Source organism: Mustela nivalis, assembly GCF_964662115.1.
Source record: "Mustela nivalis genome assembly, chromosome: 7".
NCBI lineage: Eukaryota > Metazoa > Chordata > Mammalia > Carnivora > Mustelidae > Mustela > Mustela nivalis.
In genome coordinates, this window is record NC_139026.1 from 101,914,727 (window position 1) to 101,930,566 (window position 15,840).

The 15,840-nt window shown below is 38.9% G+C and overlaps 1 protein-coding gene across 2 annotated transcripts in view; it reads right to left on the minus strand.

Annotated features, from left to right (window-relative positions):
- Positions 1–15,840, minus strand: part of SRGAP1 (SLIT-ROBO Rho GTPase activating protein 1) — a 269,866-nt gene that overhangs the window by 135,731 nt on the left and 118,295 nt on the right. The window lies entirely within an intron of this gene.

The following is a 15,840-nucleotide window of genomic DNA, read 5'->3' on the forward strand; positions in this document are numbered from 1 at the left end:
TTTAGTGCATAAATTTCTAGTTTGTAAAACATGTAGCTTCTGGGTTTATAGGAATGTTGTGCCTAAAAATAATTTCTTTCTATATCCAAATAATCCATTCATAAATGGAGTCCTGAGACTGCACTTCATTATTCTGGTCACAACATCAAAGGCTCTTCGCTTGGTCTTCACTTTTTATACACCGTTCAAACTAACAGCTCTATTGACACATGTAATCCTGAAGAGAATCCTTTGATGATTTTAATACATTCGGAAGGTGAAGGTTAGTCTTTCAATGATTTAGGGAAAACACAAAAGCAAAGGCGTATCATGCAAAACTATCTGTAAACAACTATTACAATGAAAACGGTGTGTTCTGGAAAATGAGATACAGCCATAACGACGGACTTATTCTTGTCTGAGATCCAGGGTTCTCTTCCACACAAGCAGATTCATACTGGAAAACTTTATTTCATCCTTCCCGGAGTCAGTGCGTATTCCCTAAAAGTGAGAGCTGAATCTCATTGAGTACAGTTGATAGAAATCAATGTCCAGGGGCGCCTGGCTGGCTCAGTCCATGGAGCATGTAACTCTCCACCCCCGAGTTGAACTCGGGGTTATGAGTTTGAGCCCCACATCTGGGTGCATCTGGGTGTACAGATTCCTTAAAAATAAAATCTTTAAAAAGGAGAGAGGAAAAATCAATGTCCAAATAACATCTCAATTCCTTCCTATTATTCTTCAACAGGGAAAGACTGAGTTCACAATATGTATGTATACACTTGGCCATGTTTAATCAAACTCATTAACAGAAGGGTAGTCAAATTCTCAATGGGGAGTCAGGAAACGTGCTCAATGTAATAATGGCTAACAATAATCAAACACTATTCTATACCCTACTGAAGTAGGTAGGAGTATTATCCTCATTTTACAAAAAAGGAACTGAGATTTAAGGAGATTAAATACTTTATCCTGGCAAAAAAGGCCCAAATAACTATGAAATGAGGCCCTCAGTAAGGTCATGTTCCAGGCAACACTGCTCTGGGGAGCGTAGGAAGCATTTCTCAAGTGTCCTCTCCTTGGTTTCTCTACCTCTAGGTTGGGGGAGCCATTATTAATCGCATAGAAGTGTGGTGATCACTAGAGTGAAAACATTATTACAGGCTTTTAACTACCAGGAACAGCATCTGGTTTTTAGTCAATCAAAGTAAGTGTTTTTCAATACAGTATTATAATCACCATGTCTGCCAAACTCTTTTCCCCACAAATACAGAACTATTTTTGTTTCATGAAGAAAAAAGAAATCAAGGGTGGGGATATTTCTCATTCAGGAATCTCAGTCAGTCTTTTAAGATTTAGTAATTTTAGCACATCTTGCTGCGCTAAGAGAAAATAAATCAATCGTCTTAGGCTGTCAACTAGGCTTTTTTTTTTTTTTTTCCTCTTTTAAGCAGTGTTAGTGCCAAATAAGAATTAAAAGTGGCCAAGAGTACAGATCTCAATAGAACTACACAAAAATTCTGTGGGCTTCCTTCTTCAGTTTCATTCTTAGATTTTTCTCTTGCTTGCTTCCTTCAGTGTTTAAAATCAAGAACTAGGGGCACCTGGGTGGCTCAGCGGGTTAAGCCTCCGCCTTCGGCTCAGTCATGATCTCAGGGTCCCGGGATCGAGCCCCGCATCGGCCTCTCTGCTCAGCAGGGAGCCTGCTTCTCCCTCTCGATCTGCCTGCCTCTTTGCCTACTTCTGCCTACTTGTGATTTCTCTCTCTGTCAAATAAATAAATAAAACTTATTCTATTTATTTATTAATTAAATTAAAAATCTTTAAAAAAATCTTTTAAAAAATCAAGAGCTAGGGGATTTTGAGAAGGAGGACTATATTTAAACGGTTAAAAAAACTCATCTTCTTTTTGCAGGCAGTAACTGTTACTTCATATTATCTGTAATTTCCCCATGAAAACAGGACAGTAACAGCATTTTTAGGAAGGAAAATGTGAAGGGACAGAATCTAGGGTATTGTTGTAAGAAAATAAAACATGCTCCAAAAACTGAAGGAGAATTCATTTGATCACCTCTTTAATTTAGACAAGTTGGGGACAAATGAGGTAAAGATCATCAAAAAAGAAAATAAGGAAAAAAAAAATATCAGTATAAAGGTACTACCATAAGACATGCCTTATTAGGAAGAGAAAACCTTTGGGTTCCTCATACCAAACCAGAGCCGAAGGCAGCACAATGTCAGAGGAGCTCACTTCACTGCACGTATGGTAAAGCTTTATTAACATGACCTCACTAGACGTGATCTAACCTTATATGGCACTGATGAACTGAAAAGATTTTTTAATAAATGAGTAAAATAAACAGTCATATAAATTCTGGCTCACCGCTCAGAACAGATCAAAGAAGGCAATGATGTATTGCACCCCACACCTTATCAATCCTTCATGGGACCACAGGGGGCTACAGGACATAGCACCACTGTCATCATGAGGGCTGGAACTGGTGAAAGCATCACATTAAAGAATGATTTCTCGAAAATGTGTGAGTCTTACTTCTGTAGAAGGGATTGCAACCTCCCACTCACCTTCTTTAAAGACACTCTCGCAGGACTCTATTAGCTTTCGTGTATCTAGTATTGACCTGGACCATTTTTTTGAGACTCAAGCTTCATTTTAATTTAGTTAACCAAGCCATTATTGAGCCCCTATTTTGTGTTAGGCAGGAGTTACAAAGATTTATGATGCACAACTCCTTCTGGTAGGAAATATAAATCCCAAGTTGATAGTATCAGTACATCAGTGTTGTAATGAAGAAATGTACCAGGAAGCTATGGAAAGGGGAATGGACAGTGGTAGACTGTGGAAGAGCCTGTAAGACACAATGTCCTGTATAAAATATACAGCTATAACCACCAAAAAAGTGGAGAGATGATTCATAGATTGGGAGAAATATTTGCAAACTATGTATCTAATAAGGAACTTCTATCTAGATAAAGAACTCTTACAACTCAACAACAAAAACACAAGTAATCCAATTTTTAAAATGGGCAAAGAATCTAAACAGATATTTTCTCCGCAAAAGATCTACAGATGGCCAATAGCAAATGAAACGTGGCTCAACATCATTAGCCATCAGGAAGAGGCAACTCAAAAGCAAATGAGATACCCCTTCACACCTGTGTGGATGGTTATAATAATAAAAAAGACAGGTAATAACAAGAGTTGGTAATGACGTGGAGGAACTGGAACCCTCATTTGTTGCTGGTGGGAATGCAAAATGGCACAGCTATTCTGGAAAACAATCTGTAATTTCTTCAAAGGGTTAAACATAGAGTTAACACAGACTTAGCAAGTCTACTTCTACCTAGGTACATACCCAAGAAAAATGAAAACACAAAAATTTATATACAAATATTTAGAGCAACATTATTTATAATAGCTGGAAAATAGAACACCACACTTGTCCATAAATTGAACAGATAAACGAAATGTGGTCTAGCCATAGAATGTTACTCAGGCTTCATAAAAAGGAATGAAGTACTGATTTGTGCTACAACATAGATAAAACCTGGAAACATAACCTTAGTGAATGAAATCAGTCATGAACGGAAACTGATTACATTATGAGATGTCTAGAAGAGACTAATCCATAGAAAACAGTTGAGTTGTTACTAGGGCTGGAAGAGTTGGGGAGAAATGGGAGGGATTGCTAAGGGGTATAGGGTTTCTTTATGGGATGATGAAAATGTTCTAGAAGTGATGGTGGTGATGGTTACAAACCTGTGAACACACTAAAAACACTGAATTACACACTTTCAGTGGGTGAATTAAATATGTGACTTACAGCTATTATACAAAAGATATACTGCTGTATCACAATTCCATGAAATTTTCGTTGTGAATACATTCCTAAGAATGACGATAACAGTACTAACAAAATAACTCCTCATATTCCCATGCCTAGCACTTTTTAGTAGTTAATCAAATTTGACAACATAAAGGTAAGTACTTTAAAATGATGTCTTCATGGTGGTTCTTGCTTCAGTATTTTTACTTCATCCTGAATTTGTTTGTAAGCCAGAATAGTAAATTTACTAACTATGAGCATCATTGGTGTGTTAATTGTCACAATTTCTAATGGTATAGAAAAGATTTGCCTAATAGAACATTAGGAGGGGCTTATTACCATGACTCCCAAATAGCACAATCTCTTTTAGGCAGAAAAATACCATCTCTGAGGAGGTTCTAAGCGGTCATTATTTAAATCTAGGTCAGGACCTACTAAATAATAATAATGGCCATTTTAACAGGACTAAAAGTTGCTGCTTTTTGAAAAAAAGACTTATTATTTCATTTCTGATCTAAGAGTGCCACCACAGAAAGTATCAACATTAACAATCCAAAAATAGTACACAAAAAGTACGCTTTCAAACTACTCAATCTGTTAAGCAAAATTGAAACAGTTCCTCTAAGCTATAAAAATCTGCTGACAATACTAAATAAAACAAAATTGTCTTGGGAAGGAGGAAACAGAGACATTTCTTCCTATAGTTGATAAAGAAAGGGAAGTCCTAATCCTTGGAAATAAATTTGTGTGAGACCACAGAATGATGCATAGTTCATGGAAAGATTGAGTCCATGAGATGGGACTGCTTCTTTAATATGTTACTAAATGACTAGCACTAGCACATAAAATCGATAGATTGGGTGTGACTCTCACGATCGCTCAGCAGACAGAAATGCAACATTTCTAAGTTGTCACAAACCATCTCAATTATTTCATAGTCTTATTTGGTCAGATTTTCCTTATGATAATTTAAAAAGTATACATTCTGTTAAAATTTATCAGTACCTTTACCTAATGAATAAAAGGTATTTTCCCAAATGATAGGTAAGAGCCAATGGAATGTCTCAGAGAAGAACCCAGTGATGCTCTAACTGGTTCTGTCAATTATTCACATGCTTACTACTTACATGAATATTTTTACACTCTTTCAGTTGCCAATTAGCTAACTGCCAGGTGCAAATACATTTTTTATGCTAGACATTTGGAGGAAAAAAAATCCACAGGGGCACCTGGGTGGCTCAGTGGGTTAAATCTCTGCCTTCAGCTCAGGTCATGATCTGGGGTCCTGAGATCGAGCCCCGCATCGGGCTCCTTGCTCAGCGGGGAGCCTGCTTTTCCCCACCCCCCGCTGCCCTCTGTGCTTGCCTTTCTGCCCACTGTGATCTCTGTCTGTCAAATAAATAAATAAAATTTTTAAAAATCTAAAGACATAAACAAAGACCATTTCTCTATTTCAGTAGAAATCCAAGATTTATACTTCTCTTATACTTCACACAGAAATTAGGTGACATCAATATGGACACAGACAGGAGTTCTAGTGGTAGTATTAAAAATCACGGCAGGGGTGCCTGGATGGCTCAGGGTTAAGTGTCCCACTCTTGATTTTGGCTTGGGTCATGATCTCAGGGCCCCAGCTGGGGCTCTGTGCTCGGTGGGGAGTCTGCTTGAGATTCTCTCTCTCCCTCTCCCTTTTTCCCTTCCCCACTTGCACATGTTCTTTCATCTCTCAAATAAATAAATAAATAAATCTTTTTAAAAAAATCATGGGACATGGGACGAGTGACTTAACCTCTCAATTTTCACCTTGTGAAAGAACAGTCCCACCTCACAAGACTGGGGAAGATTAAATGAGTAGAAACGAAAAGCACGCTGCCATCTGCAAAACACCTGGGAAAATGTAAAGATGCTATTATTACTAGCATCTGCAGGCTTTTGTTACAAAGATATTCACTGACCATTTTTCTGTGCCAGGCTCCTTACTAGGCACTATAGAGAACAGGCAGAAAGTCCAGAGCCCCATCCTCAGTGAGAAGACAGTGAGAGCCAGTGACCTTCAGGGTCTTAAAGTATGTGTGTCAAAGAGCAATGGAGGTATTTGGCAAAGTTTCCATACTTGGGCAGAGGGGCAAGCACTGAGAAGGTAACCTTGAGATTGACCTAGCAGTTTGCTGATACACATAGGGGTAAGGGTACTCTGGGCTGAAGGAAGAGCAAACTCACCTGCAGGAGGAGGGAGAGAACAAGGAGACTTATACCAAGGGTGTCTCTGCTGTGGAAACCCAACCCTGGACTGCTAGGGGGTCTGGTCATAAGCCTAGGGCAGCCCCTTGCAGAGAACTAAGGAGTAAGATTTTCTATCTTGGGTCAGTTTCCCAGACTGGTTTGATGATAAAAACCACCTGGGGTGCTTATTAAAAATACCTGTGTCCAATCCCCTTGGCTGGCTATTTTTATCTTGTTGGTCTGGCAGGACCTGGAATGGGGGATTTTCACTAAATACCCAAGTGAATCTTTTCACTGGGTTACTTCAGGAAACACAAGCAAAGGACTGAACAATTCTGCTTAAGGAGGATACATAATCAGACTTGCATTCCAGAAAATCACACAAATAACTAATTAAATAAATGAAATGCTAAGCATCTTACACCTCAAGAAATCAGAATTTCTTTTGTAAACTGTATGGCTCCCTGTTTGAATTATGAATTATTAGGCAAAACAAACCAACAATAAAACTCTCACAAGAATGAATGGTATTCATGTTCTCCCCTGCCTAAGCCTATTATTTTAATTAGTCATGAATCACTCATTTCTGTCATCTGGTGTGGAACTAATAAGTATTTCCATTTAATTTGCTATCAGAAAGCAGAAGCTGATTTTCAACCACATTGTGGAGAAACCTGTAGAGCTGTGCTGGCCAATATGGTGCCATTAGTCACACTGAGAGCTTCCAATGTGGCTAGTCCAAACTGAGATGTGCTGGCAGGGTAAAAATACACGTGAGATTTCAACATCTTATTAGGAAGAAGGAAGGATGTAAAAATGTCTCACTGATAATTTTAATGCTGACATTTAAAAATGTGGACACTGGGAAAAAACTCTAGACATTGGCTTTTGAAAAGACATGATTGACATTAACTTTATCTGTTAATCTGTTTCCTTTCACTTCTTAAAAATAACTATTAAAAAATCTAAAATTAGAAATGTGGCCCATCTCTAGGACAAAGCTCCTCTAGGATCTGAGGATATTAGCAACCAAGTTTCTCATAGGTGAAATCTGAAATGTGGAGTTCTCATCAGAAGAGGTTTTTGAAGAATTAGCAGGTTTGATGAGAAGACAGAACTTAAGCACAATGCACGTATGGGACAGAATACAGAGGAGGCAAGACACTAGTTGCAGTTAGGAGTGTGACCTTGGAGAAGGAATGACTTCTTTGGACTCCTCAACTGCAGAATGACTGCTAATTATAGATGTCTATTCACCCTTCCAAAGAAAATGAAAGGTTTTAACAAGAAATGAAAAGACGTCCTCATCTTGTAAAGAACTGTATTGGCCAATTATCATAAAATATGTAATGAAAAAAGAAGAAAGATGTTCTACATTTGATAATATTGACTACATAGCCTAAAGGACTTTCAGAAAAGAAATGATCATGGGCCAATTGGGATTATCATCAGTGACAGCTTCAAAGGGCATTGACCCTGTACTGCTTTCAAAGGATATGCAGGATTTTGAAGGCTGTGCAAATTTGGGGAATGGAAATGTAGTTCCTTAAAGTAAAAATGATATTTTTGATATTCTGGCCCAGAAGAGTTATATTCTAGGGAAGGAAGCTTCAAATGGCTGGACCAAATGTAACCTTCCAGGTTACTGCCTGTCTCTAGTCTTTCTACTTTTAAATTAGGGAATCACCAACAATTGAAGCAAACTAAATAGCATAGACTTATATGAAATCAAGTTGCTTCCATTCTAAGCTAAAAACCATGTTCTCATCCTAGAACTCTAGAGATGGCTAGCACGTTTGTGGAGGGAGTAGAATTATGATAAAACCTTTTGGAATAAAACAAGGTTAACTGTCCTCTTGGTACAGTTAATCTTCATTGTTTGGGATATAAAAGTAAAGTCAATTTTACAACATTTCTGACACTTAAAGAGAGGCTGCACACATTTCCTTGCGTTGTCATTACAACATCTTCATTTGAAAGGACATTAACCTCAGTATTATTTTAGGATAAAAGCTTAGTATAAATGCTTCAGTTTTCATAGCCTTTGAAAGCCAAATATTACATTTTGGCCTAGATAACATTTTCAAGTCAAGTATGGAAAACAAATTTGCACCCCTCCCCCCATGAAAGCCAGTTAGCCAGGATAAAAGGCAGTAACTTAAGGGGATCAATTGCAGTGTAATACATTGCAGGAAAGGCCAGTTTAAGGAAGTACAGAGCTGAATGATTCATCGTCCTGCCTGTATTTGGAATGCACAAGAGGTAAGATTTCATTAACTTCCCCATAATTAAGCAAGGACATTTCAGGCTGTATTAGTAGATTGATTTTTACTACCAGAAAAAGACCATGTGTGAAAACCATTGATCTAAGATTTACATTTTGGAATGGCTTGTGTTGCTGAACTTTCAAAGGTTCAAGGCATTCTCAAAACGTTGACATTCTTTCCTGATATAATTCAACATGAAGTCTCATGGAATAAGTAGAAAAGCTTGCATATTTTTTTGGAGTAAGTTTTAAGAATGGAAAACTTCTTTAAAATAAAAAGTTTTTATCTATTTATTTGACAGAAAGATCATAAGCAGGCAGAGAGGCAGGCAGAGAGAAAGAGGGGGAAGCAGGCTCCCTGCTCAGCAGAGAGCCTGATGCGATGTGGCAGCTCAATCCCAGGGCCCTGGGATCACGACCTGAGTCAAAGGCAGAGGCTTAACAAAGATTTTTAAGTAATAATTTCTACACCCAACACTGGGCTCAAACTCACAATTGTGAGATTCAAGAGTTACATCTTTACTGATGGAACCAGTTAGGCCCCCCAAACTGAGCCTTTTTCAAATTAAGGCTCTTCTCCTCATTGCAGTAATTATAATTTTAAAGTGTACAATGTAGCCTCCCAAGCAATTTACCATTTACATGGTAAATACCAAGAGAATACTTATTGAGTTCTTACTATGTTCCAGATTCCGTGACAGGTACTTGATACAGCTTAGCTCATTTAATTTTTACAGCAATCATATTATGTAGTGCTTCCATTAAATAGAAGAGGATACCAAAGTAGAGAGAGGATATTTTGTCCAAAGTCATACAATTATTAAGTACTAAATCTTAGATTTCCATTCGGGTTTGTCTGACTCCAAAGTTTATGATATAAAATTATAATGTTCAACAATTACGCATAATGTATAATTACACAAAGCAAGCCCAAGTGATCCAGGTTGGCCTTCTAAGTAATTTGTTTGAATGTATACAGACACTGTATATAACTTAATGTATCAAATAAAATTTAACTTCCAAGAATCTCGCTAGCATCATTTAGAAAAGCAATGTTTACATTCCTAGTATTTACTTAGTTAAGAAAGCCAAAAGAACCTCTTCCTTCCCTGAAAAACTCAAATATTTTATAAAAACTAGTTAAGTGACTAATACTAATTCCCTAGTATTTCCTGAATGTTGTAACTTTATGGGAAACTGTGAATTTAGGTTTACTACTGCTGTTCTTAAATTGTGCTTATTTAAGTTGCTCTTTTAAACTGTAAACTGTTATAAATTGCTAGTATGTTAAAATTACTGTAAAGCTTTGAACTACACAGATTATAAATCCCTGAATACAAATATCATGTCTTTAAATTTCCATAGAGCACATAATAGATGTTCAGTAACTATCTCTGGTGAATGTTTTAGTAAAGATTGCAGGTTGTCAGAAGGCTTAGTTATGTACATTATGGACTCAGGACCCAAATTCTGCTAATTCATAAAATGGTTTTTCCATTTCCCTCTCCCCAAGGTCATTGTCACATTACTACCTCCTTTTTCTTTGCTCCATCAGGTCCTTCTGGCATCCAGCCCCACAAGGTTTCCCCCATTAACCATGCCCTATTTGGTGAACAGTGGAAGAGACTCTAGTTAAAACCACTGACTATCATATTTTACACATCTCCCAGTTAAAGGAATTTTATATTCTACTTCTACCACAGAGGATACCTTCATCTAGGAAAATGCCAAAGGAAACACTAATCATTTCACTTAATTTTCTTTAAGTCTCTACCACAGACTTTCATTCAATTGCTATTGGCAACTTTATATCTTACACTGACTTAACTATAGTTCAGTAAGTGAGAGCTCCAATGACTTCTGGCTCCCAGGAGCTGGAACTCTGGCCCAGGAGGTGATGATACAAGGCAAGCAGAAAGTGGTCAAGTGCTTGTGCTCCTCAACATAAAGTTTACATTTACTGACTTTCACAGTTCTCGATCATAGAATAAATGCCTTTCAAGCTTCAGGCTAAAAAAGCCTTAAAAGAGATACCATTAAAACACACACACACACACACACACACGTATATTAATATGTGCATCTTTCAAGATTTTTCAGGCTTAAGAAAATACTGAACAGCAACCAGCTCATTAAAACTGGCTTGTAGAAAACAGAGGGCTCCTGGGTGGCTTAGTCGGTCGAATGTCCGACTCTTGATTTCAGCTCAAGAGTGGTGATAGCTGGACTGTGAGATCAACCCCCGAGACGGGCTTCGTACTCGGTGGGGAGTCTGCTTGAGATTCTCTCTCCTCCCTCTGCCCCTCTCCACTGTGTGCTCTCTCTTTCTCAAATAAAAAAATAAATAAATCTTTTCAAATGTCAGAAACATTAATTCTCTTCATTACAGTATCCCTTCAAAGTACCAAATAAAATATCTAATTTGATAGACTACCTTCATATCAAAAATTTCATTCTTTTATTTTATCCTCAGATATGAGCCAAACTCTGTATTAAAATGGTATTTCTGATCCCTGCAACTTATACCCACACAATCTGCAAAAAATGGAATTCAACAGGTTCACTCAACAATGTCCATTTAACAAGTAAGCAAGTGAGAAAAGAAAGGCTTCCGCTAGTCATCCGACAAACATTTACTGAGCACCCTCCAGGTGCTGAGCTCTGGGAAAACAAAACAACTGCTTCGTGCCGTGCCCCAGGGCCTCTCAGGTGAGCTCCTAGTCTACAGACATGAAAACAAATAACTGTTGTTGTTATAATGATCATCATTTACAGTGCAATGCAGTAAATCCTGTAATGGAAGCATGTGCTGGGAGAACACACAGGAACAAACAGCAAACTGCCCACGTAAACTGGAGTTGACAGACAAGTAGGAAAGTGCCAAGTTGGGGGTGGGTACAGTAAGGGTATTATGGGCAAAAGGAGCAGCCTGAGCAAAGCCCCAGGCACAGGACTATCTGGAAAGTTCAGGGTATTACACAGATGGCAATTTGTTCCATATTGCACCGTGATAAGCAGGGGCTCATCAATTACTAGGAGGATTTAAAAGTAAATACTCTAGGAACTCCAGGGTGACTCAGTCAGCTAACTATCCAACTCTTGAGTTCGTCTCAGGTCATGATCTTGGGGTCGTGGGATTGAGCCCCATGCCGGGCTCCATACTCAGTGGAGAGTGCTGGAGTCTCTCTCCCTCTCCATTTGTCCCTTCCCCTATGCTTATGTGTTCTCTTTCTCTCAAACACGTAAATCTTAAAAAAAAAAAAAAATCCTCTAAAAGGGTAAGGGATACTATTTTTATTCTGTTCCACCTTCACTTACTATTGTGAATGTTTCAATTTATATATTTACTAAGTTAAAAACAAATGCATATTATTCACATTAGAAAAGATAGCTGTAGAACTATGTTCTAACTGATGAAATTACCAGAAAATGACATTTCCTGCCAAATCCTTAACAACAGATTTTTTAAAATTACGTTATGTTAATTTAGATGAGGGAGAAAAATGTCACCCACATTCAATACAATACTGAGGATATGGAATGGAAGGATTTATAAGTACCTACATGAAAAGAGCTGACTTCTATTTTCCTTTAATTAGATTTAAGTTTTAAATTAAAAAAGTAGCTTAAAATGACACATTATTTAAAATACCTATCTTCTACCTTTCTTGTCTTGTTTGGGGTCCATTCGTCTTATAATTTACTTTAAAAAGTACACTTCTTAAAAGACATTGTATCATTTAATCTTCACAACAAAAAGCAGTTCAGAAATACTAAGGTAAAACTGCTAGGATTTCCTAATCTTATTATACCTCTTGATACGCTCTTTGTAAGATCTCAGATACTAAGTTTTATGGCCTCTGCCAGGTCCACTCATTCCCATAGCTGCTTTTATCTGGAAGAGATTCATTTTTAAATAGGATCGATGTGGGAATAGCCCAGTGTGTTGTTGTGAAACACTGCCCTTCCTCCAAATCCCCAGTACCAGGGAGCTTCTCTCCACCTCTTTCCTAGCTACACATCCATGACCTAGACATGGCCTTTTACTTGAAACTTTCCTTCCCACGTCTCTGCCCAAACTGTGTACTACTTCTGTTCAGTTTCACTCTGTTAAACAGCACTCTGTGGTGGGAGCACGAACAACAGTGACTCCATCTTTGGCCCGCCATCTTGTCCATGTTTGCCGGATCACCTTCCATGGAAGTGTGTGTTCCAGGACCCTTGGACGTTACTTCACCTACTTTAGAAATGCCCACCAAGGCCAGGCTAGGGGAGGCACATTTTGGCCTCCCATGACTCTGTGAGAGGCAACAAAGTCTTTTCCTTACCTGCACAGGTAGGGCCACAAGATCTAATTACAGGTTAGCTGTCAGTTAGGTGCATGCAAACCCTTCGAGGAGCATGTGAAGGAACCGTGGATCTCACTACAATGCCCCACATGACCCCTTGCTTGCTCTACAAAATCTGTGGACTAAGGTCTGGACTTTGTGGAAAATAACCATGCAGCTGGATCACTGACCGCCCCAACCTCCACCAGCAAGTTACCCTGAATGAGACTCAGTCAACTGTGTGGATTGGCCTGCTTCGCTTTCTGATCGTTAAGTGCCTTCTCAGTTTGGGGGATACTCTACTGTCCTGCCTCCATTTTCTGACCCCTGTGTCTGATGTAGAGGCAGGAGTCACAAAAAGACAAAAATGAAAGACAATGAACTAACAGACTGGGGAAAAAGTGGGAAAGGTGAGAGCAAGAAGAGATCAAGAGACACAGCTTAAGGAGAAAAGAATTGAGGAGAGGGAGAGAAGTAAGAGAGGAAAAATGAGGAGGGGGTGTGAGGAAAGGGGGCAAGTGAAGAAAACAAAATAAATGTAAAGTAAGTGATGAAGGTTTTCAGGAAGTCGCTGAGTCAGTCCTGGGCACCGGAGGGACTGAGAGCACTTTAATCTACTCGGGCTTGTCCTCGGGCTCCAAGCCTTTTCAAAAGTACATTCTGCTTTTAACAAATTTCGGGTATCTTAGGCCAGCATGAGGATAAAATTTCAAGGTCAAGCATAACTCCTTTTTCTTATTAGAACCAAAGCGCAGGTTGTTTAGAATCATAAGAGCGTCCCTTTTAAGCCTTTAGAAAGCTAGGTAAAAATCGGAATTGGCCATGAATGTATCACTTCACGTTGAATGGAACTTCAAGCTCAAAGGATGAGCGCGGGACTCCTCCAGGATCATATTTCACGGGACTCTGATTCAAGTGGAGCTCTGAGACCAAACAGTAGAAATTCTTTGTATTCTTTCTATTTTCATGATTAATTTTTGCAGCCCTGGAACATTTTTAATTATCTTGGCACCTTAGGGGTAGAATGGAAAGGCTACTAAAACCAGGCAGAAGTGCTCGGAATTCTCATACCATCTTCCTTTTATGTAAAAGAGACTAATTCAGCAAGACCAAAAACTTTCCACTTTGACCCAAAGCACAATGTCCCCCCCCCTTTTAAATTTAGAGGTCTCTGGTGAGAACCCACATTACTCACAAGCAAAGCTGATCTTCTCTTAGCTGCCGGCATTGAGAAAGCTGTCTGAATGGATGGCATCAAGCCTTCTGCCATGCCACTGGATGCTTCCCCAGTGCAGGTGCCAAGTAACCCTGAGTTTAGGCAAGCAACCATCTCCGGGGCACTTCAGTCCTGGTCTCCTGGACTAGGGCTCTCCTGGATGCCGGCAGCACAGCACAGGATGGATACGATTTTTCTTCTTCACCCTGGTTACAGGATTGGCTGGCTAGGATCATCCCAAAGGCAGAACATTCTGCCCAAATCCAGTGAAATACTTTACATTGTTTAGCAGTCACCTCTTGAGGTGGACATAAAGAATAGCTACTTAGAGTCTTAAGATCTGCATGCAAACATTATATACAGAGCCAGGGTCAAAAACTCCAATGCCCTCAGAAGCCAGGTAAGTCCCATAAATGAGGGAAGTGGACAGGATGTAAAACAACAAGAGAAGGAAATGACCATAGCTTGTCTAGCCACCAAGCTCCAGGTAGCACTTGCTACATTGGAAGCTTGATGGAGGTTAAGCTAAATCTGATTTTGTTTTTTGAGAGAAGCCTGAAATTTGGATTTTGGGGCAAAATTTCCAAATTCTTAAATGTCAGCAATTAATTCTATTAAAATAAAACAGACTACAGGCCTAACAAAACCCAGCTCTGTGCCAGATTTTACCTCTAGACTACCATTTGTACTCTCTGACAGAGAGAAATTCTAAGCTTTTTGGATAAACTTACACCTTCTTCAATTGTCACAAATGTAACAAGAGAAACAAAATTGAGATTAATGATAATTTGATGGGACCTCAGAAATGAGGCAGCAGTGTAAATGGTGTATGGAAAACCAATCAAAACTTGGTGACATTTAGTAAGTAATGTTACTTCTCAGCTTTTAAGTGAATTTATTTGCAAACTGGATGACAATGGCTTGACTTACTCTAAAACTCATACTAGTTTTCTTTTTTTAAAAAAAGATTTTATTTATTTATTTGAGAGAGAGAGAATGAGAGAGAGCGAGTAAGCGAGCATGAGATGGGGGAGGGTCAGAGGGAAAAGGAAACTCCCTGCTGGGCAGGGAGGCTGATGCAGGACTCCATCCCGAGACCCCAGGATCGTGATCGTGATCGGAGCCGAAGGAAGTCACTTAATCAACTGAGCCACCGAGGGGCCCTCACACTACTCTCTTGGAACTGTAAATACTAGAACAGTTTCTCCTTCTCACCATTCTCTCCTGGGGCTCAACCTAAATCTGGAAGATGATCTGAAGTCCAATCTTTTTGGAACTCTTTTTCAAGAACTGTTCATGCTGACTCAAGAAATCTGAGAAAAACACTTCTCCCAGGGCTGGTACAAATTCCATTAACCATCTCTGATATCAAAGGCTTTACTGAATAATGTGTTCCAATTTACTTTCTGTATCTCTCTTCTTTGGACACATGTTAGAGAATAGAAGGATTACAGAATCTCAAGTTTACAATAAGCCTTAGAAATCATTTGGCCCTATCTGCTGTCTGGTGATCAAATTCTCCCAAGTCCATGCCTGCCTGGAATTTACTGTCTCCCAAGAGCAGCCTGTGCTACCATCTGGCAACTCCAATACTTAGAGAAGTCTCCTTGAACTAAAACAAGAACTCATCCATTTGTCTGACAAAAATGTATCAAAATGCCAATGATAGGACTCATACTAGTTGCTTTTATATAAAGATGAATAAGCTGGGACATCCCTCTTCCTCTGTAAAGAACTCACAAAAATACTTTCAAAATTACATTTCAAAACTTCCAAAAGGGTTCTTTGCATGAGTAAGTACACCCAAGAGACAAAACAAAGCCAACCCATCAAAAAGTCCAAGATATAAGACAATTCATGAGCTGTGAATACAGCAATATGTGAAAGAAAGAAAAGGTTTAATAGTCAGCAGGGAAATAGGTACAAACACTCAGATTTGAGACTTCCTTCAAAATTAACCTAACATCTCTTCCTGATCACTCT